Raw genomic sequence first — 25350 nt, forward strand, 5'->3', positions numbered from 1 at the left:
TCTTTTAGGAAGATACCTAGATGAGGAATACCTGGTTTAGCCCTCATTAAAAAAATATTCCATGAATTCCTCTTACCTATTAGTATATACTACAAGCTCAAACTTTTTATTCTGACCTAAAGAGCAAGAATCAAACTGGCCATTTCACATTTTCAGCTTTATTTATTACTACTCTCCACCAAACACTTGATATTTTACCTATGCAGGGCTCCCCATTGTTTCCTAAACATGATAAACATTTTGTATTCTGACTGCATATTGTACTTGCAAGTTCCTTATCTTTCAAGATCTGTACTTAATATCCCTTCCCTGGGCACTAGTACTTCCATCTTTTTTACATTCGTGTAGCCCTTTATGTATATACCTACATAATAACACCTAATCACATTGTATTCTAAAATATTGTGAGTCTTGATTGCAAGTTCTATCTGGTTGGTCTCAAGGTATCTTGATGCAGAGCACAATGTCAGCTATTCAGAAAATGTGTGTGATCAGATTGAACATGAACCAATCTCTTCCATTTAAAGATAAGAGATGTCTATGATGATAAAATCAAGGGGATTATATATCTATTGCTCTGTTTCTCTGATATCTTCCCCTTTCAAACTCATGATAGTCATTCTTTTTTTTTGGTACCAGGGATCGAACTTGGGACCTTGTGCTTGAAAGGCAGGTGTTGGAACCACTGAGCTAAATACCCAGCGCTCATGATAGTCATTCTTAATCTAAAATGCCATTTTCCCCCATGGAGCCCAGGTATAGTTTTTAGAATCCATGTCATCACAAAGCTGCCAGAAGTTACTACTGATTGGTTAGAGTCAGCACCTAAATTCAAACTTTGACGTCTTTTATTTTATAGATGAGAAAGTAGAGGTCACACGGCAAATAAGATCAAACCCATTAACTTGAATCCAGGTCTTTTATTTACTGTTTCAGCACTTTTTTCACTACACTGAGGTGCCTATTTTTGTTTATTTTTATTTTGTTCCTGTATTTTCTGGGCTCTTCAATTCTCTCTCTCTGAGGGAGAGTATTAAGGGTGATACAGTTTTTATAATGCATGTTGTCTTGCACATTTTAGTTGCTTGGTACGTACAGTATTTGCTGATTATTTAAGCTGTAATTTCATGCTAGTGATGATACATTTGAAATAGTTTCAAAGGTTTATTTTCTTCCCCTTTAAAAAATATCACCCCATCCGATTATGTTTTCACAATCGATATGAAAAAATTTTTTTTCTAATGCTCAATACCCTTGGCCCAGTTTCTGCTTGAAGTATGGTAAATTCCAAATGGAGAGGTAATCTTTTTCTGTGCCTCTCAGTTCTGCCATTTCACTTTGAAGCCCTGGTTTTGGCATCACAATGGCTTTTCAGTTATCAAATTGCCAGACTTTTTATGAACACTACATTTACAATCATAGTTTCACCAAGTATCCTCACCCCAAACCAGGGATGCTGCTAGTAAAACCTTAGCCCTCAGCACAGGAGCAGTTTGGGGATAAAACACATTTGTAAATCTGAAAGCTGAGCATCAGGCAAGCATCCAGCACACCCAGTCCTCCTTCCCCATGTGGGACTTGGGAACTTACATTTAAACAGCCAAAAAAACTTTCCCCTTTTTATCCCTTTTCTGAGTATTTAGAATCAGTGATAGATTTTTTTTCTTACAGCATCTGCTTACATATAGATGTGAACAGGAAAGTTCTGGGAAGAATGTCTATCTGCTGGTGCAAATGATCCATCTCCTGTATTCCTGCCTTGCATCGGACTTACCGACATGCTTGAAATTCCCACTAGTGGACTCGTATTTTAAGCCAATGCATTATATTTCTGGAAGGCAACTACCAAAATAACACAAATACCCATGGATATCTCAGTATGAATACTGGAAGCAGCCAATTTTCTGTTTCAGAAGGATAAGAATGTTGACCCTGAATACAGAAATTAGCAAGTTTTTCAAGAATTGTTGTTCAGAAATTAGAGAGCTGGAAAGTATAAAATATTCGGTTGCTTGGGTCTGGACGTTCCAAATACCCAGGAGGCAGCACATGGATACTTGTCTTGGTGGATCTTTCTAGACCCAACATAAATGATACTTTTTTGGTGAAAAAGTTCCATATCCACCAGGCAGTTAATCAGTTAATTGCTGTCTTATCTGTGCTCCCATTGTATTTCACAATGATTTCATGGCATAACCACTTGGCACTATATTTAGTGGCACATCACTCTGTTTTTTCCCTATCCAGGTTGCAAAGTACTCTTTTCTGCTTTTTTTTTTTTTATGCCTGGAGCTGGAACTGAGTTTTGTGTTGAACCTGAGGATTTGACAATAGATAAAATAGAGCAAACTTGCTATTTAATAAAAAGGATTAATGTTTCTGTTTTTACGTTTAGATCTTTGATCCATTTTGATGTTAATTTAGTATATGGTGAGACATAAGGGCCCAGTTTCACTATTCTGCAAAGATAACCAGTTTTCCCAGAATCATTTGTTGAATAGGCTATCTTTACTCCAACATATGCTTTTGGTCCCTTTGTCAAAGATCAAATAGCTGAATGTGTCTGGGAAAATAAAACACTTGAAGACATAGGTGTAGGAAAAAATTTTCTAAACAGAACCTCAATTGCACAAGAAATAAAAGCAAGAATCACCAAATGGGATTATATCAGACTAAAAAACTTCTATACAGCAAAAGAATCAATTAGTAGAGTGAAGAGACAACCTACAGAATAGGAAAAAAATTTTGTCAGCTACTCCTCAGATAGAGGAATAATATCTAGAACATACAAAGAACTTCAAAAGATTAAACTACATACAATTAAAGACTCAGTCAAGAAATGGGCAAGAGAAATGAAGAGACAGTTCACAGAGGAAGAAATACAAATGGTCAACAAATATATGATATTTGAAGAAATGTTCAATGTGCATCCACTTAGCTATAAATGTCTCTAATTTCTCATTAGGCAATCCTCTTAAGTGAAATAAATAGGACACACATGTATAAATACCGAATAGTTTCTCTGCTGTGAGAAACTGAAAGTGTAAATAAGGACTAAAATGTATAATAGGTAATGTGAAATAGAAAGAAAAGGGGCAAAGGGGAAGGAAGTGGGAGGGCTAGGGGAAAGGCTAGAAGGGAATGGGATTAATATGAAAAAATGGAAAAATAGGAACAAAATCCTTGTAAATAAGGAGGAATGGAGGGGTTGAAGGGAGGGCTGGGCAAGGTTGAAAAATAAGAACCAAGAGAGACTACGTAAAGGTGCAAATTTCCAATGATGAATGTCATTATATTGTATACCTAAAATGTACCAATGATTAGAATGAATAATCGATAATGCAAAATAGGAAGAAAAGGTCCAAAGGGGTAGGGATAGTGGGAGGGGCAGGGAAAAGGAAAGAAGGGAAAGGAAAAATGATGAGAAATGGAAAAAATGGAAATAAAGTCTTTGTAAATAGGGAAGGGTGGAGGGCGTGAAGGGAGGGCTAGGAATGGGGAAAAAATAAGAACCAAGATGCATTATGTAAAGGTACAATTCCCAATGAGAAATGTAAGTGTATTGTATACCTAAAATGTACCAATAAAAGAATTTAACAACAACAACAAAAAGAAATGTTCAACATCTCTGGCCATTATAGAAATGCAAATTAAAATAGTACTAAGATTCCATCTTCCTTCAGAAAGAATGGGAATCATTAAGAAATAAAACAATAAGAAATACCAGTGTGGCTGTAGTGAAAAAGAAATCTTCCTTCATTGTTGGTGGGAATGTAAACTATTACAGCCACTATAGAGATCTCTCAAAGAACTGAAATTAGAAATTCCATATGGCCAAGAGTTTAAGACATCACACTACAGTGATACATGTATACCAATGTTTATAGCAGCACATTTGTAATAGCTGAATCCTGGAAGCAGCCTCTATACCTATCAATAGACAATTGGATAAAGAACATGTAGTATCAATATACAATGGAATTCTACTCAGCAATAATGAATGACAGATTTGAGCCATTTGTAGGAAAATGAATGCACCTAGAAAATATAATGTTAAGTGAAATAAACTAGACACACAAGCTTAAATACCATATAGTATCTCTCATTTGAGTGAAACAAAGTAAAAACGAATATTAAAGGATGAATAGAAGTGGGTAAAAGGATGGATTTCTTCCAATAGGGAAGTGGTCCAAGGGAACAACAGCTAGGGGTAAGGAAGAGGGGAAGGGGAAATAATATAGAATAAAGATATGGCATTATAAGAACCTAATAACCTCAATTAATGTAAACATTATATGCTATAAGATGAGCTATGGTTAATCATATCAACAAGAATGAAAAATAGGAGAAGGGAATTGGAAGAGAAGGGAAGGAGTGGGTTGGAAGGGGGAGCAGATTAAAGAAAAGGAAACCGGCTATAGTATGTATATGTAACCACTCTCCAAGATAATTATAAACTATGTGAACTGCAAATGTACTAATAAAATTTTTTTTAAAAAAAGGAATTCTGCATTCCACAGCTTTTGCAAGACCTATGAGTGGTGTCTTTCAGTGTGTAAGGCACTCATCTGTCTGTTTTGGCCTTTAAAAACTTTTGATTTATTTTTATAAAGATTCTTATTCTTCTCTTTCTAAGAATTTAGACTTGGTTGGTTTGTTTTCCTTCCACTTCCATGATTTCTCTTTCCCTTTGGAACCATTTCCCATCATAAATGTTGTTGCTGCCATAGGTCATTTTTATCATAATTCTGTTGTTCTTATTGTCTTATGTGAAAGATGCTTTATACATTCTCTCTCATATAGCAGAGGTCTTATTTTTACTTTTTAAAAGATGAAACAAATTCAGAGAAGTTTAGAAAATTGTCATGTGTCAGAGCTGGGATTTAAAGGGACCAATCTTTTCCTGTCTCTCTTTTTATTTTCCCTTCCTCCTATTGTTTTTGTTTTTTTTTTTAAGTTTTAAAGTTCTCCTCTTCTGGAAGTAAAATTTTTTAGTTGGCCAATACATGTGTGCTGCTTTGGGCAGCTTCTACCCACTTTAACATGCTCCCTTCAAACTCCACCTCTGCCAAGTTGTGGGACTATCCTCAAGCTTGCAGAGAGATGCCCATGTTTTCTTGGGAGACCTGGAGAACTCTCTTGGCCTGAAATCTACACTTAAGCCCTAATTAATGGCCACTGGGTGGGCAGCTCTTCCAGAAATTTTCTTCTTCTCACTGGTTGGTTCTTCTATAATCCATAATTTTATATCCAAATTTATTCTTCTGGAAAATATTATATTTTTCTATGGTCTGTTTTTATTAAAGCAGTAGTGATGAGGTTTTAAGGGCAGTCAGACTTAAAACTGCTTTATATCCCTACAAAAGCTAATTTTTTCCTTATATTCTTTTATTAGTACATTTTAGTTATACAACACAATTACATTTCTCATTGGGAACTTGTACATTTACATGATGCATCTTGGTTCTTATTTTTTCCCCGTTCTTAGTCCTCCCTTCACCCCCTCCACCCTTCCCTATTTACAAAGACTTTGTTTCAATTTTTTCCATTTCTCATCATTTTTCCTTTCCCTTCTTTCCTTCCCCCTGCCTCTCCCACTACCCCTACCCCTTTGGACCTTTCCTTCCTATTTTGCATTATCGATTATTCATTCTAATCATTAGTACATTTTAGGTATACAATATAATGATATTCATCATTGGAAATTTGCACCTTTACATAGTCTCTCTTGATTCTTATTTTTCAACCTTGCCCAGCCCTCCCTTCAATCCCTCCATTCCTTCCTATTTACAAAGATTTTGTTCCTATTTTTCCATTTTCTCATATTAATTCCATATCCTTCTTTCCTTTCCCCTACCCCTCCCACTTCCTTCCCCTTTGCCCCTCCAAAAGCTAATTTTTAAATTTGGACAGAGTGCCAGAGACCTTTATCTAAAATTTGAGCTCAAATAGTGTAAGTGGATTGCAGATGGTTTTCTAATAGAAAAAGGGGGAAACTGCTGAAATTAAGCTAGGCAATTTTTCTTTGAACTTATTAAATTCTTAACTATCACTGATCTAGATAAATGGTAACAGATGGGCTGAAAGCTAACTTGAGCTGGGATGTGGCCACCCTTGTACCCTACTCTTAGTTTATAGATGTTGTTAATGATACTGACACCGAGGAACTGAGCTGTATCCTCCCAGAGGCTCCCTGTGTAAATAGTGTGAAGACTGAATCATCATCTCTGATATTGACACATTGCTCCCCCATGGCCTTTTTGTCCCAGTCTTCAAACGTTCCTTCAAAGGTTGCTTCTCTCAAGTGACTGCTTTATTGTTTTGTTTTTTTTAAACCAGGGGTGGGCGCTGCCTGTCTCAGGAGACGTCCTTGGTACCAGCATCTTTTTCTTCAGACCTGCCATCTGTTCCAGTGAATAATTCTACCAACCACGTTTTCCATGATTTGCCTCATTATGTCTCCACGTCCTTTACACAGTATGTGATTTTTATGGAGTTGGTGTTTCTTGGGGAGGAGAGTGGAAAGGAATGAGGGGGTTTGCAAAGATAATGACTGAGCTTTGCCTAAAGATGTTCCAAATCACCCACTTATAAATTGAGTGTTTAGAGAGGCAGCTTTCAGAATTGGCTAGAGAGCTATAAAGAAAAGAAGTAAAAATAATTTGAGCTCAGCAGATATATATTTAGATAACAAATTCAAAGAGAAGCAGATGAAGAAACCTGGAAAAACAACTAAAAACTATGAAATAAAAACAATAGATTGCAATTGGGTCACACAGCTGACACATGAATAGTAACTCCTGACTGGGAAGAGTTGGGAAGGAAGCAGCTGAAGGAGGCAGAGATTATCTAAGCCGAAGTCTGACAGTGCCAAATGAGAATGTTACTGATTGAAAAATGCTCTGGACCCAGGGAGTAGTGAAATTACCTCTTTGCCTCGGCATCAAAGGACTATACATATGCCAATCTGTGGTGTATCTTTGGCTTGGTTCCAACCCCTTTCTGACTTCTCTGCTGATCTTCAGATCCTTCTGGACTCAGAAAGGGAATTTATGAAAAACCTGCACACTTCTTCCTTCATCCAATACACATACCCTTACTTGCCAGGAATTATGCTAGCTGCTTGCAAATACTGATTTATGTTTGTATAGGGATTGAGTTTGGCAGATATGATTCAATACAAGCTTCCTAACAACTTCAGATGTAGATTTTAATGCTTTCACTTTATAGGTCAAAGATAGTGATGCTCAGGAGGTTAAATTACTTTGTCTAAGGTTTTACAGCTCTTGAGTGGAAAATCTGCAATTGAACATATATTACACAGCATACAAGGCACAAAATTTGTTGCTGAGATTCTGAAGATGAATAAGAAATGGTCTCTGCCCTCAAAAGTTTAGAAGCCTGGATAGAGCAAAGATGAACAAAGACTTAACTTCTGTAAGGATAATACAAGGAAGAAACTAAGTTTTATAAGAGAGTAACTGATAAGAGAGATATAATTGAGTGGGAACTGATAAGAATTTAAGGAATCTTCTCTTATAAAGGCATTTGAATTGTAGCTGGGAACTGATGAAGCCAAAGATCCTGAGACGTGAATCCTAAATGGGGGTATTTAGGCTAGTGCTGATTGAAATGTGGTAAAGGTGCTTTGGGGCAGGGATTCTTGTTTTCTGATTCCTAATTCTTACAGTGTAGAGAGAATTTTCTTGTTAAATATGACAGTTTGGCCTATGTTTTAGAGGCCAGGGGCTACGAAAGTATTCCATGGACTCTGGGTGGGCACATTAAAAATTCTATCATTAGAGAGTTCAGATTGTAGAAGAGGTTTATTCTTGGTCCCTACTTGATAATTACTTTGATTTTCTGTAATTCATCCTGTATGTGAAAGAACTTAGTCAATTTGTAACAAATCCACCTCTATATAGGACCTCCAGTAACTCCCATCACCTTACTCTACCAGGCTCATTTTTCACCTGAATAAACTTTAAAAATGGCCCTTTCCTCCTCCTACTGCACAGTGACACATCTAATTAAGTCATGATCCTTACTAATGGTTGATTCAAAACTATTTGCTCACTCCCTTTGATTGAGAGAAATAAGTCATGGTATAATATGGAAGGCTAGCATGGCTATATATCTTGGTTTGGTTAGGACAGTCCCAATTTATATCTGTGGTTCTAGACTCATAACTCCTTCTTCCATTCTCAAATATATACTAGTTTGCATGTCACCCACTTGAGGCTCTTAATCATTTGGTCCTGGCCTATCTTACCAGGCCCATATTATACTTCATCTCTCCAGGCTGTGGTACCCAGTGCTTTAGACACAAACGTCCTGGCCATCTGCAACCAGGGCCCTCATTTCTGCAACTTTGCACTTTTGCACTGGACTGGGTTTTTTGGCCTATTCTACTCTCTCATTTTTCACACCCAGCTCAGATATCATGTTTTCCTTCTGACTGATTCAGTTTGTCTCAGAATTAATTGCTTTCTTCTTCTAAATCCGAAACACTTCTAAATCAACACACTTTCTGCCATGTTTTTTAATTGTCTAGACCATACTCCCTACCTAGAATGTTAATTCCATAATGTAGAGACTGTGTTGATTTTCTTCCCAGTAGTAGTAGCTTCTGGTGTAAAACTTTGTATATAGAAGGGGCTCAGAAGTATTTCTATGACTCATGATATGAATAGGTATTAATTCAGGACTATTCAGTTTAGATAGGATTTTTTCCTCTTCTCTGACCTCTGTGAGCCTTTGCATTTTTCAAGGGGGCCCTCATATGACCTCTTCTTATATAACCAGGTCATAGATTTCAGTCTCAGACACCTTATACTTCAACCAGATACTCTTTGCATCATTAATAACTGCTATCCCATTTCTTTCTAGTTGTTTTTGTATACCTGAAACCTACTTTGAGAAAACCAATATAGCCAAGCATGGGTTATAAACACATTGATAGGTAATCATTTACCTTATGAAAAGATTCTATACAGAATTGTTATTGACAGCCAATTTCTGTCATTTTATTTTTAAAAATAGTTGAGGAATGCATTCATTAAATATAGGCAAACTATATTTTGAAGACTATGAGTAGATTTGTTTTTCACTATTTGTCATCTTTTAGTTTCCTGGGTAATTTGAAATAATTCTATTTCACTGTTGTCTTTCTTATTTTTCTCATTGCTGAGACAAAATACATGACACCTAAAGTTAAAGGAGAAAAAGTTTATTTGGCCCACAGTTTGTAAAGGTTTCAGTTCATAGCTGACTGGTTCCAAGGCAGAGTGGCCTGGCAGGAGGCATTGCAGAGGAGAAGCAGTTCATGGCAGGCAGAAGGCAGAAGGTAGAAGACAGAGGGCAGCAAGGAAGCAAGCAATAAGCTACAAGTGACAAGCAGCAAGCAACCCCAACAGCAGCCGTCTTTCTGTCTCATATTTTATCCAGTCTACCTTGGATGGGTACCACTCACATTCTTAATCCTAGCATTGCACCATGAATCAATCCCAGCATCACATCCTTGATTTTAGCATCACACACCCTAGATCCAGGCACCTCAAAAAAGCCCAACCTATGACCACAAGAGGCTTTGGGGGAACATCTAGATATGAGCCATAGCAACTGTCTAGGCTATTCTGGATTTCTGGTCTTGTTGATGCATTTCATTTATGAAGACTAATTAATTCTTTATCCCTAATTATCCCTGGAATGTGATGAGGTGAATACTTTTCATTTTTCACTAACCCAGTGTATTAGCTCTCCTATTGTTAGGAACAAATACCCAACATAATAACTTAAAGGAAGAAATGGTTTATTTGGCTCATAGTTTTGGGAGGTTAAGTCTATGGTCAGCTGGTTCCAAGGCAGAAACAGCATGGCATTCATTAAATATAGGCATTAAATATATACCCATCAGGGAAAATGTTAAATCCTGTAGCTCAGTGTTTATCATCTGGGCACATGGTGGTAAGATGTGAATATCAGAGGGTTTGCGTGGCCCCATACTTGTGGCTTTGCTGGTTATAGCCTACTCAGTCTCTGTCTTGTGTTGGTTTTGCTTGCTGCCTTTGGCTCTCCTTGGAAGATGTTCTGTATTTCTAGCATCTCCAAATTCCTGCAGTCACCTTCAGCTTCATTCCTGCAACTTCATATACCTTCCTCTCAAGGGCACATTTCCTGGTCATGCAGGTCTCCTTTTGAAATCTGGGCAGAAGCTTCCATGATCCTACAATTATTATAGTCTGCATGCCTGAACAACTAGAATTACAGGGATGATGGCAGTGCCTGCTGCCAGCACAACTACTATCCAGGTCCCCTTAGGCTATGGCTGTAGCAATCTCTGAGTTCCTACAAGATTGACTGTGGTAAAATGAATCTGAGGGAACCAATTCCCTAGGCTACCCTTCTTGAGTAGGGGCCCCAGGGGGCCTCTTCTCAAATGAATGATTTACACTTTTGCACCTTTGAACCTGCTATGGGTAATGTTCTGCTGATTCCTGAGATACCTTAAATACATCTTTGTTCTTTTTAATGACATCATTCTCTTCAGCAACCACATCTCTGGTGGCCCCAAATTTATATGTGTTTCTTGTAGGCCAAAATTTAAAGTTTTAAGATTTTCCTGCTCTACTTCTTGTCCCAAATTCTCACTATAAATCTGGCTAAAATTAGCTAGCAGTAATCATACCACAGCCTGAATGTTGGGCGACCTTGAAATTTCCTCCACCAGATCAATTAGTCTACCATTCTTAAACTTAAGCTCCTGCAAAATCTAAGAACATGAGAAAAATGTAGACAAAGATTTGCCAGAATGTAACACACAAAACCTTTAGTCTAATTGTCAATGGAGTTCTTGCGGCTAACTAAAACCACCTGAATTTTGTCTTTACTGTCTACATGTTAATAAACATTCTGGTCTTCTGAGCTCTAAAAAGAATTTTCTATCAACCTCTGCTTAACAGCATTCTAAGGTTTCTCCAGCTCAAATCTTCAAATCTTTTAGAACTGTTCAGGAAAATCAGTTTCAAAGGCTTCTGAACAGCATGGTCATGTATACTCACAGCATTGTCCCCACTCCTTGGATCAGTTTTCAATGGCAGAATTCTCATTACTGAGACATAGTACCCAACCCTCACAACTTTCAAGAGGAAATGGTTTATTTGGCTCATGGTTTTAGAGGGTTCAGTTGATGATCAGCTGGCTACAAGGCAGAAATATAATGGAAAGGTGTGGCCCAGAAAAGCTTACTTCATGACAGCCAGGAAGCAGAGCAGAAGAATAGCACCAGAAAGAAAGGGGACAGGGACAAGATATAGATGCTGAGACCATGACTCTCTGACACACCCAAACACATCCAGAAGTGTGCTTTACCAATCTACTAGATGGTTCCCAGGATAACCAAGTTAACAATTAAGCTTAGCCATTATACCCAGTGTATTGGTCAGCTTTCCTGTTGCTGAGATAAAATATTTGGCACCTGCAGCTGAAAGGAGGAGAAATTTAATTTAGCTCACAGTTTCTGAGGTTTCAGTCAATGATTGGTTGGCTCCAAGGCAGAAAAATCTTAGTGGAAGGACATGGTGGAGAAAAACTGCTTAGTTCATGGTGGGTAGGAGATGGATAAGGGGAACAGCACCAGAGAGAATGGGGCCAGGGACCAGATACAGACTCTAAGGATGTCTGTAAGTCATACTTCCATGACAGAAATGTGCTTTACTGATCACCCAGGTACCTCTCAAGTCAACCAAGTTAACAGTTAAGGCTATCACACCAAACGTGTCTGAACATTCTTCTATGCTTGAGTAATTTGCTACCTTAAAAGTAATTTGCCCCTAGAGAAGACAATAACATTTGTTTTCCTAGCTTCCCTTGTAGCTAAGGTTTAGGCATGTGAGTTTGGTACTTCAAATAGAATATTCTAGCCAAAACTTGAATTAGAACAAAAATGTTGCAAAGAAAGAGGTACCTTGGGGAAAATCACCATGAGGGACAGTGGCTGTTAAATTTGATTTCTGAAGCAGGAATGTCCAAGATTTCAGCATATATACTGTTCTTAGCCTTGGCCATGTTGGAGATAATAGTCCTAGGGCCTTCATCCAGCAGTGGGGGAAAATGATATTTCCAGGGTTAAAGTGCTGTTGTGTGATTTTGCCATTATTCTTGGCTACCTTTTATCCTGTTTTTCTGTCCCTCCAGGACATTAAGTGAATGATGATTATCCTTTAACAAATAAATAGTAGCTATTAAACTAGCTAGACTTAATTTCAGTTATTTGCAATTAAGACAATATTCATGAGATAGAGCTCATATTATGTCCAAGGCTTGGACATGTTGATTCTATCTCTGGTGTTATTCCGTCATGGTAGAAGTAATGGAGAGAGTGAAGTCCTGCTGTGGCTTGTGTCCCTGTAGTATAGCTAATGTTTGTGACATTAAGTACTGGACATGAAGTACTCTAACTTTTGAAGAACTCTCATATCTGTTAACTTTCTCCAACTGTTTTGCCATCATCTATGGTCAGGCTATTGTCATTCTTTTCCTAAACTACTTCAAAAATCTCCAAACCTATCTCCCTGGTTCAGTCTTGTTCTCTGGAATCTACATTCCATTCTGTAGCCAGAGGGAGCATTACAAAGCATTCATTTTATACTGACATCCTATTTTATGAGCCCTTTTTAATGGCTTTCTGATACTCTTTGGATAAAATGTAAATTCCCTAACATGGCTTCAAGCCTTTCATGTCATAGGTCTATCTACCTTTTGAGTTATGATATCTCACCTCCCTGTTCCATCTTATGTTCCAAATATACTAGAGCCTGTCAGTTCCTGAACATGGTCCTCACCTTTGAGTCATCCTGTTCCTTCTGCTCAGAGCACTGGTCTTGTCTCCATTCAGCCTTGTTTGTCTCATTTACTCTTTGTGATAGACAAGATATCAGTACATACTGTAAAAATTAAATCCAAAATTCTCAGAAATGTAACGCAATAAAAATGTATTTTCCATTAGTTTCAAAGTCCAGAGATGGTATTTTTAGTTGTGAGGCCTTTCTAATAGCCATTCAGGGGCCCAAACTCCTTCTGATTCTGGGGTTTTACCATCCTATAGGTCAGTGGTGGTGAACCTAAGGCACATGTGTTGTTTTTCTTTTAAAACAAAAGAAGTTAATGTATAACTTGTTTTTTTGAATTAAAACCTTAGTATTCATATTTATTTGCAGTGTTGGCACTTTGTGATAAATAAGTGGGTTTTGGGTTTCAGATTGGGCCCTTATCTCTGAAAGATTTGCCATCTCTGCTATAGGTACTTGAAAATACTACCTTTCGGTGGACCATGGAGTGAGAGAATGAAGAATCTCTGGCCTGAAAGTAGAGTGTTTCACTGACACATACATATACACACACACATGTGTATGCACATACACGTGCAAGTGCACACATACCCACATTTACATAGTCACTTAAAATTACAAGTAAAACTGAAAAATATAATCTATCTATGTGTTAGCCAGCTTCCATCATTATGTCAAAATACCTGAGAAAATCAACTCAAAAGAGGAAAGATGTATTTTAGCTCATAGCTTCAGACCTTTCAGCCCATGGTTGCTTGGTCCATGGTTGCATGGAGCCTGTGGTTAGGTAGAACATCATGAGGGAGTCTGGGGTGAAGCAAAGCTTCTCAATTCATGATGGCCAGGAAGCAAGCAGAGAAAAATAAAGGATCTCAGTCTTGATATATACTTCAAGGGCATGCCTATAATGTCTTAGTCCCTCCAACTTGGCCCAATTTTCTAATTTTCCACCATTACCCAGTAGCCTTCCAATCAACTAGGGACCAAGCCTTTAACACATAGCTTCTGAGGGACATTGAAAGTCCAAACCATAATAATCAGTATGCCTATAGGAAAAAGAAATGAAAGAGACTGCTGCAGAGCTTGTTAATTTTTAGGCCTCAGATCTGACTGCCTTTTAGAAGACTTCTTTGAGTCTGTGCTTCTGAATCTGCTTATATACCCCTTTTAGTGTTTGTTATGGTTTGTGTCTAGATGTCTTCACAAAGCCTCATATAGTTATAGGTTGGGCTTTTTCGGAGGTGGCTGGATCTACAGTGTGTGATTGATTCATAGTGCAATGCTAGGATTAAGGGTACTAGGATTAAGGGTGGGTGATTACAAAATAAGTCCACTGATTAGTTTGCCACTGCCTGAATCCCTGTAGCCTGGACACAATGTAAGGGACAGAATGAGGCTTGTCTTGACCCTTGCTTGCTTGCTTTGCTACCTTCTGCTTCCCATGAACTGTCTCTCCTCTGCAATGCCTGTTCTGGAATGCATATTCTAGAACCAGAGGCACACAGATTTACCCAAGCTCCAATATTTACTAGGTATTGGATTTGAACAAGTTAAGTTTGAAAGCCCTAATTACCTTTTCTATAAAACTTGGATATCATTAGTGTTTATTTCAAAAGATTAAATGCGATGATGAATGTGTAGCTATTTGCATCCTGATTATATATTTTATATACAAATTTTAAATCTAAAATGTTAGATAGGTATTAACTCATATTTTCATTTAACTTATTCCTCATGTCACACATCAGTCTGTAAAATGAATACTTATTTACTGGAATTTTCAGTTGTGTTTGGAATTTCCTTGCACCAGCTCACAAAAATCAACTGTGTGCTTCTATTCCCATCTTCATCTTTTGTGGCCTTTCATTGTTTAGATTAAAATTTGCCCATTGTATGAGTAATTATACCATGGAAATTGGTAAACACTATACTATTTGGCTTTTTGGTGCTTTTATTCTGTTCACCACTGCTGCTTATATTTTTTAGTTAGTTTGGTGGCAGAAATTCTGTGATGGCAAAGCTCAAAACAGTACCTCATATGTAGTAAGTGCTCAGTGATTATATTTTGAGAGACTTATTAAAAGTATTGGAAGAACAGAAAGTGGAGAACTACAGAAAGAATTGGGGAAAGTAGTATATGGAATACATCTGCTTCCTCTCTGAAAATTCTCACCAACAGAAAGTGGAAGAACAGCCAAAACACTTTCACACTGGTAGGAGAATGTTTTGACAGCTGGCAAGGAAACCAAAAGTAGAGGTATTGGGGTCAGAATTCACTGGTGACACATGTTTGAGTGTCTGGGTCTTGCTAAGAAGAATAGAGTGGTAAGAAAGTAATGTTTCTTAAGAAAAATGAGCTGTTGATAATCTGAGAAAGATGATATCAACAATGCAATAAAGAAGAAATGACTGTGACTGATCTTGTGTTGATTTTCACTGACTGTGATTTTGTGGAAACCTGAATTGTCTCGTTTTATCTTCCAGTAATCATTTTCTATGTTTGCACTTGGTACCAAGAACATCTTGGGTAATTCCTAATTTATCTATGATATGTATATATATATTATTATTTCAACTATTCTTGAAAAATGCCATAGTGTTTAGTGGCAGGAAGAGAACATAAATGGTTACTTTGCTCACTACTCTGCTTTCAGTAAGTGTATCAGGCTCATCTTTTCTTTCTCCCAGAAATTGGCTCATGTTCAGTAACCAATATTGGCTATTTACATCAGAGCTCTCATTCAGAAAGGGAATCTAATTGATTTTAATAGATAAACAAAGAGCTTCTACTGTACTAACTCATCTGTGTGAGGCTCTCCCTCCTTCTTCCCTTTCTCCCTTCCATTTTTTAGCATTTCAGTTTATTTATTTATTTATTTAATTTTTTCTTTTTCTTTTTTTTTTTTTTTTTTTTGGTACTGGGGATTGAACTGGGGTCCTTGTGCTTGCATAGCAGGCAGCAAAACCACTGAGCTAAATCCCTGGCTAGCATTTCAGTTTAACTCATGTATACTTCAAAGATGTGATTGAATAAAGACACAGTAAGTAGAGGTTAAATTTTATCCTTCATTTATCACCTTAAATAGAATATTTTATAAAGACTAGCTCTACTTCGACATTGACTTCTCTGAACTTCACAGATTCGACATTTGATCCTTTTTTATAAGTTATAAATTATGCAACAATGAATCTCTCTTATGTGAAATGGTTCTCCTCATAGTAGTCATTTCTTTGTGTTAGAATTTCTTTTCAACCTATCCCCATTCTAGATAGCACTTTCCTGAGAGTAAGGACTTGTTATGTGTTTTCAAATTCACTTTCCTCATCTCTCAGACACAATACCTGACAACCCACAACCAAAAGGAGAGGTTTATTTTGGTTTACATTTTCAGCCAGAGTGTGCACGCTTCAAGCCAGAAATGGCATGGTGGACGAGCCTAGCACAGAGGAAAAGTGCTCACACCATGGCAGTCAGGAAGCAGAGAGAGGAGAGAGGAGGCACGGAGGGAGTTATATACTTCCACCATTCCCCCAGTGATCTACCTCTTCCTACCACACCCACTTTCTAATAGCACATTTAGCTATGATGCAGTCACTTTCCAAACACATGAGGCTTTTGATGAATACTTGAGAGCTAAGCCATAACTTTAGTCTCTCGTTTTTTTCAGCATAGAACATGATGTCTGGCACACTGAATAAGCTGTGTAAGTATTTCTTGAATGTCTGTTATTTCATCAATAAAGAAATAGACTAAGCTTTATAGTACTTCATATGTATTATAGTGCAAGGAATATAGTTTTTAAATGTTGAAGAAAATTTTGGAAAAGGTGAAAGGTTTATACAATCTGAGGAAAAATCAGAGTACAAAAAATTTAGAAATCCCTTAAGTCCTTAAATTCTTTTACAGTTAAAACAATTGAAGACTTAGAGATCTGGAGTAAGGTCCCTGATAGGTACTAATTGGTAGACCTGAGACTTGAACTCCATTCTCCTGACCCCCTAGTGTTTTCTATAATGCATAGCTTTGATGTCTACTGCTGGGTGTCTTTTGACAGGTTGTATCAGGGAGACTATGGTAATGACTAGGTCCATTTTGAGGGTGAGTATTCTTTTCAAGGGCCCATCAAGCAAAGGAATAGCTATGAATTGATATATTCATTTCTTCAGGAAAGGGAGTACTATCAAAAGGAGACAAATTCACACTCATTACTTTTGTGTTTATTCTGTTACTTCAGCTTTTGAATTTGTCCTCAAAAGCATAAGAAAGGGTTATTATTTAGAAAATTTAATCCAACCTGATGCTGGAAAATGACAGTCTTGTTACTACTGAAGAAGAAAATATCCATTTACTATGAGATTAAAATAGTGGCTATTTGCATTTCTCCAAAATAGACTTTAAAAATACTATGATGGAATAACACCCAGGCAAGAGACAGAGTGGGTTGGGGGAAAGGGAGAGGGAGAAGGAGGTGCCTTTCCAATCACAGCCACTTAGCAATGGTAAACTAAGGACTAGAAAACTCTGACAGAAGAATTACCTTATACCTATCCCCACTCTGACTGAGGTGTTTAGCATCTCTTATTGAATGGAGTTTCCACTGTGATCCTTTGAGCTTTTCGAGTACAGTGTCTGCTGACTACAGGATCAGTTAGTTTGTTTCATTAGGCATAATAATTTCCCAGTAGATGGGAACTGCACCTAATACTTATTGTCTGATGAGCAACAAGAACAGTAGCTCTGAAATGCATGATTATTTTGGAGGTACGAAGGAAGATATGAAGATCCATAATGTTTTGGCTGATATTTTTATCCCCCTCCCCAAAGTACAGCTACTAGACATTATGGCAACATGTAATCAACAAGGTCAACCTGAGAAACAGTAGTGGAATGGAGGGTCAGAAAGATGGCTTTGCTCCTAAGATGCAGATCCTTGATCCTTCGACCATCTCTAGGTACCAAAATTATTTCATTCGCACCAATATATATGGATAAGCATACATTGTTTATATTTATTTTGCATCCTTCCACTAAACAGCACACAGCTCAGTCCATAGCAGGTGTTCAGTAAATACTTGTTAAATTAATAAACAAATCCTCTCTTATTGTGCCATTAAAGTGCTGTCATTGTCATTAATCATACTTTAGTGGTGAGATGTGGAATCTATTAATGCCATTTCATAACTGTGGAAATTGAGCTTCAGAGAGACTCAGTGACTGAGAAAGACATGAAAAATGGTTAACAAAAGAAGCATAAAAATGAAAATACTTAAATATTTTAATATATTGGTAAGAAAAATTCACCTAAATAGAACATGCCATTTTTACTTGTTATATTACCAAAAAGTAGAAAGCAATATTGGATGTTGGCACAAGAATGAGAAAACAGGAACTCTTGTATGTTTAGTGTGAGTATAATTTAAATATAACCTTTCTGGAGGTCAACTTGTCAGTATGTATCAGAATACTTGAGAATGTGTAAAACCATTTGATTTAGCAATTCTGCTTTAAGACAGTTGTTTTAAAAAAACTAGATATTTATAGTGACACTTATTAAAGTATTATTTATACCAAAGAAAAATAATAGTAAACTAGAAATTTGCCAGTGAAAGAGTGATTAATCTATGTACATAGATTTCTTGTTCTGAGGCTTCCTTGGCGGTCAAGGTCATATATATTCAATCACCAAAGCAGCAGGAGGGCAGGCTGTCTTGAAGATTTCAATATATTTTAAGTTTCAATTTAGGGTACAAGAAGCAACATATAAAACTTTATGTGGTGTTCTTGAGCTAGTAGCCCATTCTTTTTTGTTTGTTTTCTAGTCCACATTTTCATAATCTTTTCCCTTACCTTTAGGTTTTATTTTTTTCCCCTTGATCTTTTCACCAGATTTCTTCATCTTACTTATTATTTATTTCCCTGTCATTACAAACTTCATCTCATGATCTATGAATGTTCTGTATCCCCAGATGGATTTTAATAAATGTCTGAATAGTTGATAGAAGAAAAACTAGGGATGAAAATATCAAAGGAGACTCTAAAGAAGGAGATGGAAAGGACTATATGGGGACTAGAAATCTTGATGATGAAAGATGACAAGGAAAATGAAGGGTTGGCTCTAAATAAAAATATCTAGGATCAACATATCCATTGCATCATCTACATCTACATGAGACATCCTTTTACAGGATAACAGACTTTTCTTTCTAAACATTTTATAAAAACTTTACCCTTTCATTTATGGACATCCTAACCTACAGATTGGCAGTAAGAATGCATATGTCTCCTATTTGACCAATAATTGAAACTAATACTGTGAGAAGTAATAACATTTGCTCAACATCATACAAGTGGTAAATTTACTGGAAAGAACCTTGACCCTCTGGTTTCTAATATGCTGCTCAGTGCTTCTCTGCTTTACTAAGCTCATGTAAAGAGATATGGGAGGAAAAAAAAGATATGGGTTCCTACATACAGTGTAAAAGAACAGGATTTGGAGCCAGAAGACCTATACTCTAACCTTGCTTTACTAGTTTATGATATTGGACAAATCTTTTGTTTTCACAAAATGGAGCAGCTTATTGTTTTCTCCCATATTTATATAAGATTTAGATTTCCAGGAGATAATTGAAAACTCTTATTGCAGAATACATAGTAAAGCTATGATAAAAATGAGATGTTATTGGGCTGGGGATTTAGCTCATTTGTTTCGCCATCTGCCTTCCAAGCACAAGGTCCCAAGTTCAATCACTGGTACCAAAAAAAAACATGACGTTATTTTAAGTATATGGCTGAGCTCTTCAAAAAGTAAAGAAATCTTCAGTAGCCAAAAGCCAAAGGTAAACCCCAAAACCAGAGAGCCTGTTTGAGCCAATGTGGCTGCAGGTACTGTGGCAGATGTAGTACGGTCAGTCTTCGGAACTAAGAACCTGAGTTTTAATGTCCAAATAACAATGGTGGCTGAGTTTTTAAGCCTAACTTCTGTGGATTTATAGCCTCATGTGATTGAGACATACAGCTGAATGGAAACACTGACAGCAGAGGTGAAGGTCAGGTGGAGATGAACACAGAAGACTGGGGGATCCAAGAAGGGGTCACTTTTCCATCCTTCTCCTTAAAGTCACATCTGTCCTATATGTTAGTTCCTGAGAGCCCTACTCCCAGCTATGTGAGTCTGTGAGTCAGGAAAAAAATGACCTAGCTTTATAGAGACTTGAGTTTTTTCTTTAGGAAGTAGATTTCCTAGACACAGTTTCCCCAGCCTGAAAGAAAGATACTGGTTCCAAATGAAGTTTTGGATTGTTTTCTCTAATTCTGTGAAATATACTGTTGGGATTTCAATAGGGATTGCATTGAATCTGTATAGCAGTTTTGGAAGTATGGCCATTTTCACTATATTGGGTCTTCCTACCCAAGAACAAGGAAAGTCTTTCCATTTTCTTATATCCTGTTTGATCTCTTTTTTCAGAGTGTTGTAGTTCTCAAGGTGCGGGTCTTCTGCTTCCTTTGTTAGATTGATTCCTAGATATTTCATTCGGGGGGGATACTATTGTGAAAGGGATTGTTTCCCATTTCTCAATGAGTCTGTTATTTGTGTACAAGAAGGCAATTGATTTTTGAGTGTTTACCTTGTGTAAATAAGGATCAAAATGTATAATTGATATTGTGAAATAGGAAGAAAAGGTCTAAAGGAGTAGGGAAGTGGGAGGGGTAGGGGAAATGAAAGAAGGGAAAAGGAAAAATATGAGAGAAGGAAAAAATGGAAACAAAATCTTTGTAAATAGGGAGGGATGGAGGGGTTGAAGGGAGGGCAGGGAAATGGGGAAAAAATAAGAACCAAGATGCATCATGTAAAGGTACAAGATCCCAATGATGAATGTAACTGTATTGTATACCTAAAATGAACCAATAAACTTAATGGACAAAAATAAGGAAGATACTGAATGATGAAGATTCAGGTGACCAGGCTGATAGAGGGGTTGTTTTAGAGCAGGCAGAATTCTGGTGAATCCTCTGATCACATCACGTCATGTCATGTCACTTTGTTTAGCCATGAGAACAGATGGCTTAAAGGAACTATCTTAGAAGAACTATCTGACCATCATTGACAAAATTGATTTTTCCAAAACTTTGTGGAAAAGTCTTTCTTTTATGAAATGCTATTAATATTTTTTTTCTTAAATTCTTTTGTTAGTACATTTTAGGTATACAATCATTTACATTTATCTTTGGGTGTTTGTACCTGTACATGATGTATCTTGGTTCTTATTTTTTCCCCATTACCTGTGTGCCCTTCACCCCTAAACCCTTCCCTATTTACATACAAGGAAAAATTGTGAGAAATGAAATGCTATTAATATTTATAATAATGCATACCCTTAGAGTGGTCTTGGAAAAATATCAAGTGCAAAATTCTATTTTTCTGTGACCTTTCAAATGGATTGAGATACCTCTATCTTTTTGTCCTGAATTTATCAAAATTTCAGGATTCTGTAAACTTGTCCTTCTGAGAAATCTTCTCAAGGAAAATAAATCAAGGTTTTGTCAAGAGAGAGGGGGTGGTTTAAAGGGGGCGACTCATCTTAGAATAGGTTAAAAAGCAAAATACTCAAAGTGGAAGTATTAAAAACATAGAAGCCTCCAGGACCAGATGGTCAAAATTATGAATAAGCTTGGGGACAAAATTAAATAAACCCTCAGGAAAATATTTTGTCACCATTTTGGAAGCTTGGATGGGGACCCAGAACTGTTAAAAGACTTCCTGTGCCCCCTCCTTTCATTAAAAAGCTACAGTAATGAGAGTTAGATAAAAATCTGACCTACTTTCTAGGAAACTTTGTTGTTGTTGTAATGAAGAAAGGGGAAAAAAACCCATGATATCAAAGCTGTGGAGTGGGGAGATAAAATATTTGGATTTGCTATTAAGAAAATAGAACAATAGTACTGTCAATACCAATGATAGGATGACAAGTAACATTTATTGAGTGCTAAATGCACTACATGTGTTTTACTTCATCTAATGATTATATCTAATGATTACAAAACCCAGGTATATTGGTATTTTTCTGTTAAACAGACACTAAAATAAGTTAGGTTTCTTTCCTGATATTCCATAACTCTTGCAAAGTAGAGCCAAGACTTGAACCTAGATCACATCTTGCTCCATTGAATATGCTTCTAACAATATGCTGTACTAACTCATTTCTCTGACTGACCTTTGGAAAGTCATTTTCTCTCTCAGGCTTATTTTTTCTTACCTTCAAGTTTTCCAGCTAGACTTGGCCCATCTGTTAATAAGCAAGTATATAATTATTGGTTTAATGTTCATCTTTTTCTCTCAGATTCCAACTGCCACAAGGACAGAAGCTTTGCTGGAGTCGTCACATTTCCAGCACCAGCACAGAGTGTGTCTGGAGCATGGCAGATGCTTAGTAAACATTCACTGATAGAATAAATGAGCTGTATCAAATATCTTTATTTCACCTATAAATCCCAAGATCCAACCACTGAATAGTCAGTTGAACATTTTGCATTCTTCTCTCCTATTTCCAAAGGGATTTTCCCAGAGAGATGTAGGCTTTCCCAGAGAGATGTAGTTTCTCTGTGATTCTCCTCTTGTATCCCAAACTACGTTCTGTAGGACACTTTCTGTCCCAGATACAGAAATAAATATTGTCACATTTTGAAGTCTTTTTACACAACTTTTGCAATGGCATAGCCAATAAGAACTTTAGAAAGCATCCCCTCTCTGTCTAGCTCTGTCCAGCCTTACCCAACCACCTAATAAAGGGTTAAGGTTTAGTCCTCTCCTCTATTATTCCTTCTATAAACCTTAAGTACTCCTACATCTGGCCTTTCTGTCTTGGGACTACCAGTGGTTAGCTTTAGCATCATAAAATCCAGTCACTGCTCCCACCTGGTATTTGTAAGTTTCTTTGCCTGCATGTGATTTCTCTCCATACTAACTGCTGGTATGGTGGGCTGAACAGCTTTATAAAGGGATGTCTGGGCATGAAGTAGAAGGTCTACTAGAAGGTCATGAAACTGAGGAAAGAGATGAAATGGCTTGATCTATATCCAAGCTTTGTTTTGCTCCTTGCAGCTGGCTGGAGAATGGTTATGCCTGGCCTTGTCTCAGCAGTGACCTTGTGTACGGCTTTCCTGCAACTGTTGCAAAGCTACTGTAGTTGATGACTTCAGTCTGCCATTTCATATGGGCTCTGAATTAGTGTGCATTAAAATATTAGAAACGTTTTCATATGTGCTTTCTTCTGTCCATAATTTTATAAGTGTCTGGACAGTAGATGCTGTACTTTAATTGCTTTTTGGATTCATTGTGGAACAAATGGTTTCCAGAGTTTGTTCCAGTTTGTTAACATTCTGGGATTCATTTGCTTATACATTATCCAGACATTTAGGCAGTCACTGGGTTAGGGGGAGGGGAATAGGGAAAAGTGGAAAATAAGTTTTGATCCGAGAACCATTGACATATTAGTCTTTTCCATTGGCTATTAATATTCTGGATTAATATTTCCTATCTTGTGGATTTAACCTTGCATCTGTTTTTCAAATTTTATTTTGAGTTGCTGATTAGCAAATCTCAGGATAGTTTTGGATAGAGTTTTCATGGATATTTTATTATAGAACTGATTTATTTTTCTTTATGAGTTTCTTCAGTGTGGAAAGCCCAATTCTGAAACATTTCTTAACAAACAAAACATTTTCATTTGTCAACAGATGAATTTAGAGCCTTGTCATTTTAATGTTTTCAAGAGATCTATAATCACTTTCTTTTGTGCAGTAACATCTTCTCACTCTTTGACTAAGGAAAGGAATTCCTCACTGAAGATAGAGCTGAGATTTAAGGACATGGAGAAAATGGAAAAAGAGGGTAGAACTCATTGAGACAAGTGACAGAGCTAAATTTTCAACTTATTTACATTGAGTGGATTTCAACTAGTCAGATCTAGTGCTCTGTTCTTTCTTTGAACTGTTACCATTGCTACAAGTATAATAAAAGAGATCAAGGAGATATATTGACTATTCACAGTGCACATTCATAGTATTTGCTTTTGTGACAAGACACTGCTTTCTGTTGTATCTGTAAATTCTAAATGTTTTTCCCCATAACAATCTTGATCCATCTAATGAAAGGATATTTTGTCTAATGAGTGTCTTTTGGATTAATTTTTGTGAACATTGCAGCCTTTTGAGGAAAAACCTCATGAATTTCTTAAAGTTTACTTTCAGAATACTCAGCAGTATCAAGTAAGTATGTGTGTACGGCCGTTTTGTTAGCCTTTCACCCATTGGTGGACATCTGTGTTGTTTTTAACTTGGGGCTGTTATGAATAAAGCTGACATTTACATACAGGTTTTTCGATGAACGTAAATTTCCCCTTTCTTGGCTAAGTGCTTAAAACTGAATAATAGGCTGCCAAACTCTTTCAGACTAGTTGTACTGTTTTACATTCCCACCAGCAATGTATGAATTTCTCTACGTCCTTGCCAGTGTTTGATTTTGTTGCTGTGTTTTTTTACTTTAGCCCTTTGTAGGTGTGTATCAATGTTGAGCATTCCCTTTCAAAAATCTGAAATCTGAAATGCTCCAAAATCAATCTAAAACTTTTTGAATTTTAACATGATGCCACAAGTAGAAAGTTTCATATCTGACCTCATGTAATGGGTCACAGTCTAAATGCAACCATATTTAAAATATTGTACAAAATTACCTTTGTGCTCTCTCTATATATGAAACATAGATTAATTTTGTATTTAGATTTTAATTCCATCTCAAGGATATCTCATTATATAAATATTTCAAAATCTATACAAATCCCAAGTCCTGAATCACTTATGGTCCCTAGCATTTTAGATAAGGAATACTCAACCTGTATAAATTATAGCTTTCATTCCCTGGTTGCTTATTTAAAAAAATAATATATTTTCAAATTTTTTGAAAAGAACATATTTAAATATGGTGTAATAACCCACTGTCTAAATAAATTACAGTTTATTTATCCGTTCCTCAACTTTTTCATTTTTGTGAATAGTAAATATTCTTTCATATGTCTTTTGTGGGTCCATATGTATGTACTTCACCGTGAAATTTTACTACATGTTGTAATATTGCTCTTCAAAGGTATTTTAAAATTTTTTTAATTTAAAAAATTTTTATTTGTAAATGTTTTCAGTTCATGTAATTTACAATCATCTTGGGGTATGGTTACATATTTCACAGGGATTTTAATAAATTGTTTGGGTTACCAGTAATGCATGATAAGTAACATTTCCTTACATTCTTGTCAATACTTGGTGCTCAGTGTTTTTTTTTTCTTTTGTTTTGTTTTTGCTTTTTTCTTAAATTTTGCTGAAGTCCAGTTAATTCAAACATCTTTTCAGTGCTTTTTATTATTTTCTGCAAGCATATATGTATATCTTCTACCTTGTTTCAAAGAATCAATTTGTCTTTTAATTTTTAATTTGATTTCTAGTGGTCTATAA

At 36.6% G+C, this 25350-nt stretch overlaps 1 long non-coding RNA gene across 3 annotated transcripts in view; it reads left to right on the forward strand.

Annotated features, from left to right (window-relative positions):
- LOC110344325 (uncharacterized) overlaps positions 1-25350 on the forward strand; it is a 377838-nt gene that overhangs the window by 335216 nt on the left and 17272 nt on the right. For 2 of the 3 annotated variants that reach the window (XR_015451649.1, XR_015451648.1), the window contains 3 exons: positions 6340-6477; positions 16517-16552; positions 17679-17801. This is a non-coding gene — a long non-coding RNA (uncharacterized LOC110344325). The remainder of the gene's footprint in view (positions 1-6339; positions 6478-16516; positions 16553-17678; positions 17802-25350) is intronic. The other variant, XR_015451650.1, reaches the window with a different exon arrangement.

Source organism: Heterocephalus glaber, unplaced genomic scaffold (assembly GCF_053883595.1).
Source record: "Heterocephalus glaber isolate CG9 unplaced genomic scaffold, H.glaber_assembly_v1.0 deba00001429, whole genome shotgun sequence".
NCBI classification, from domain to species: Eukaryota; Metazoa; Chordata; class Mammalia; order Rodentia; family Bathyergidae; genus Heterocephalus; species Heterocephalus glaber.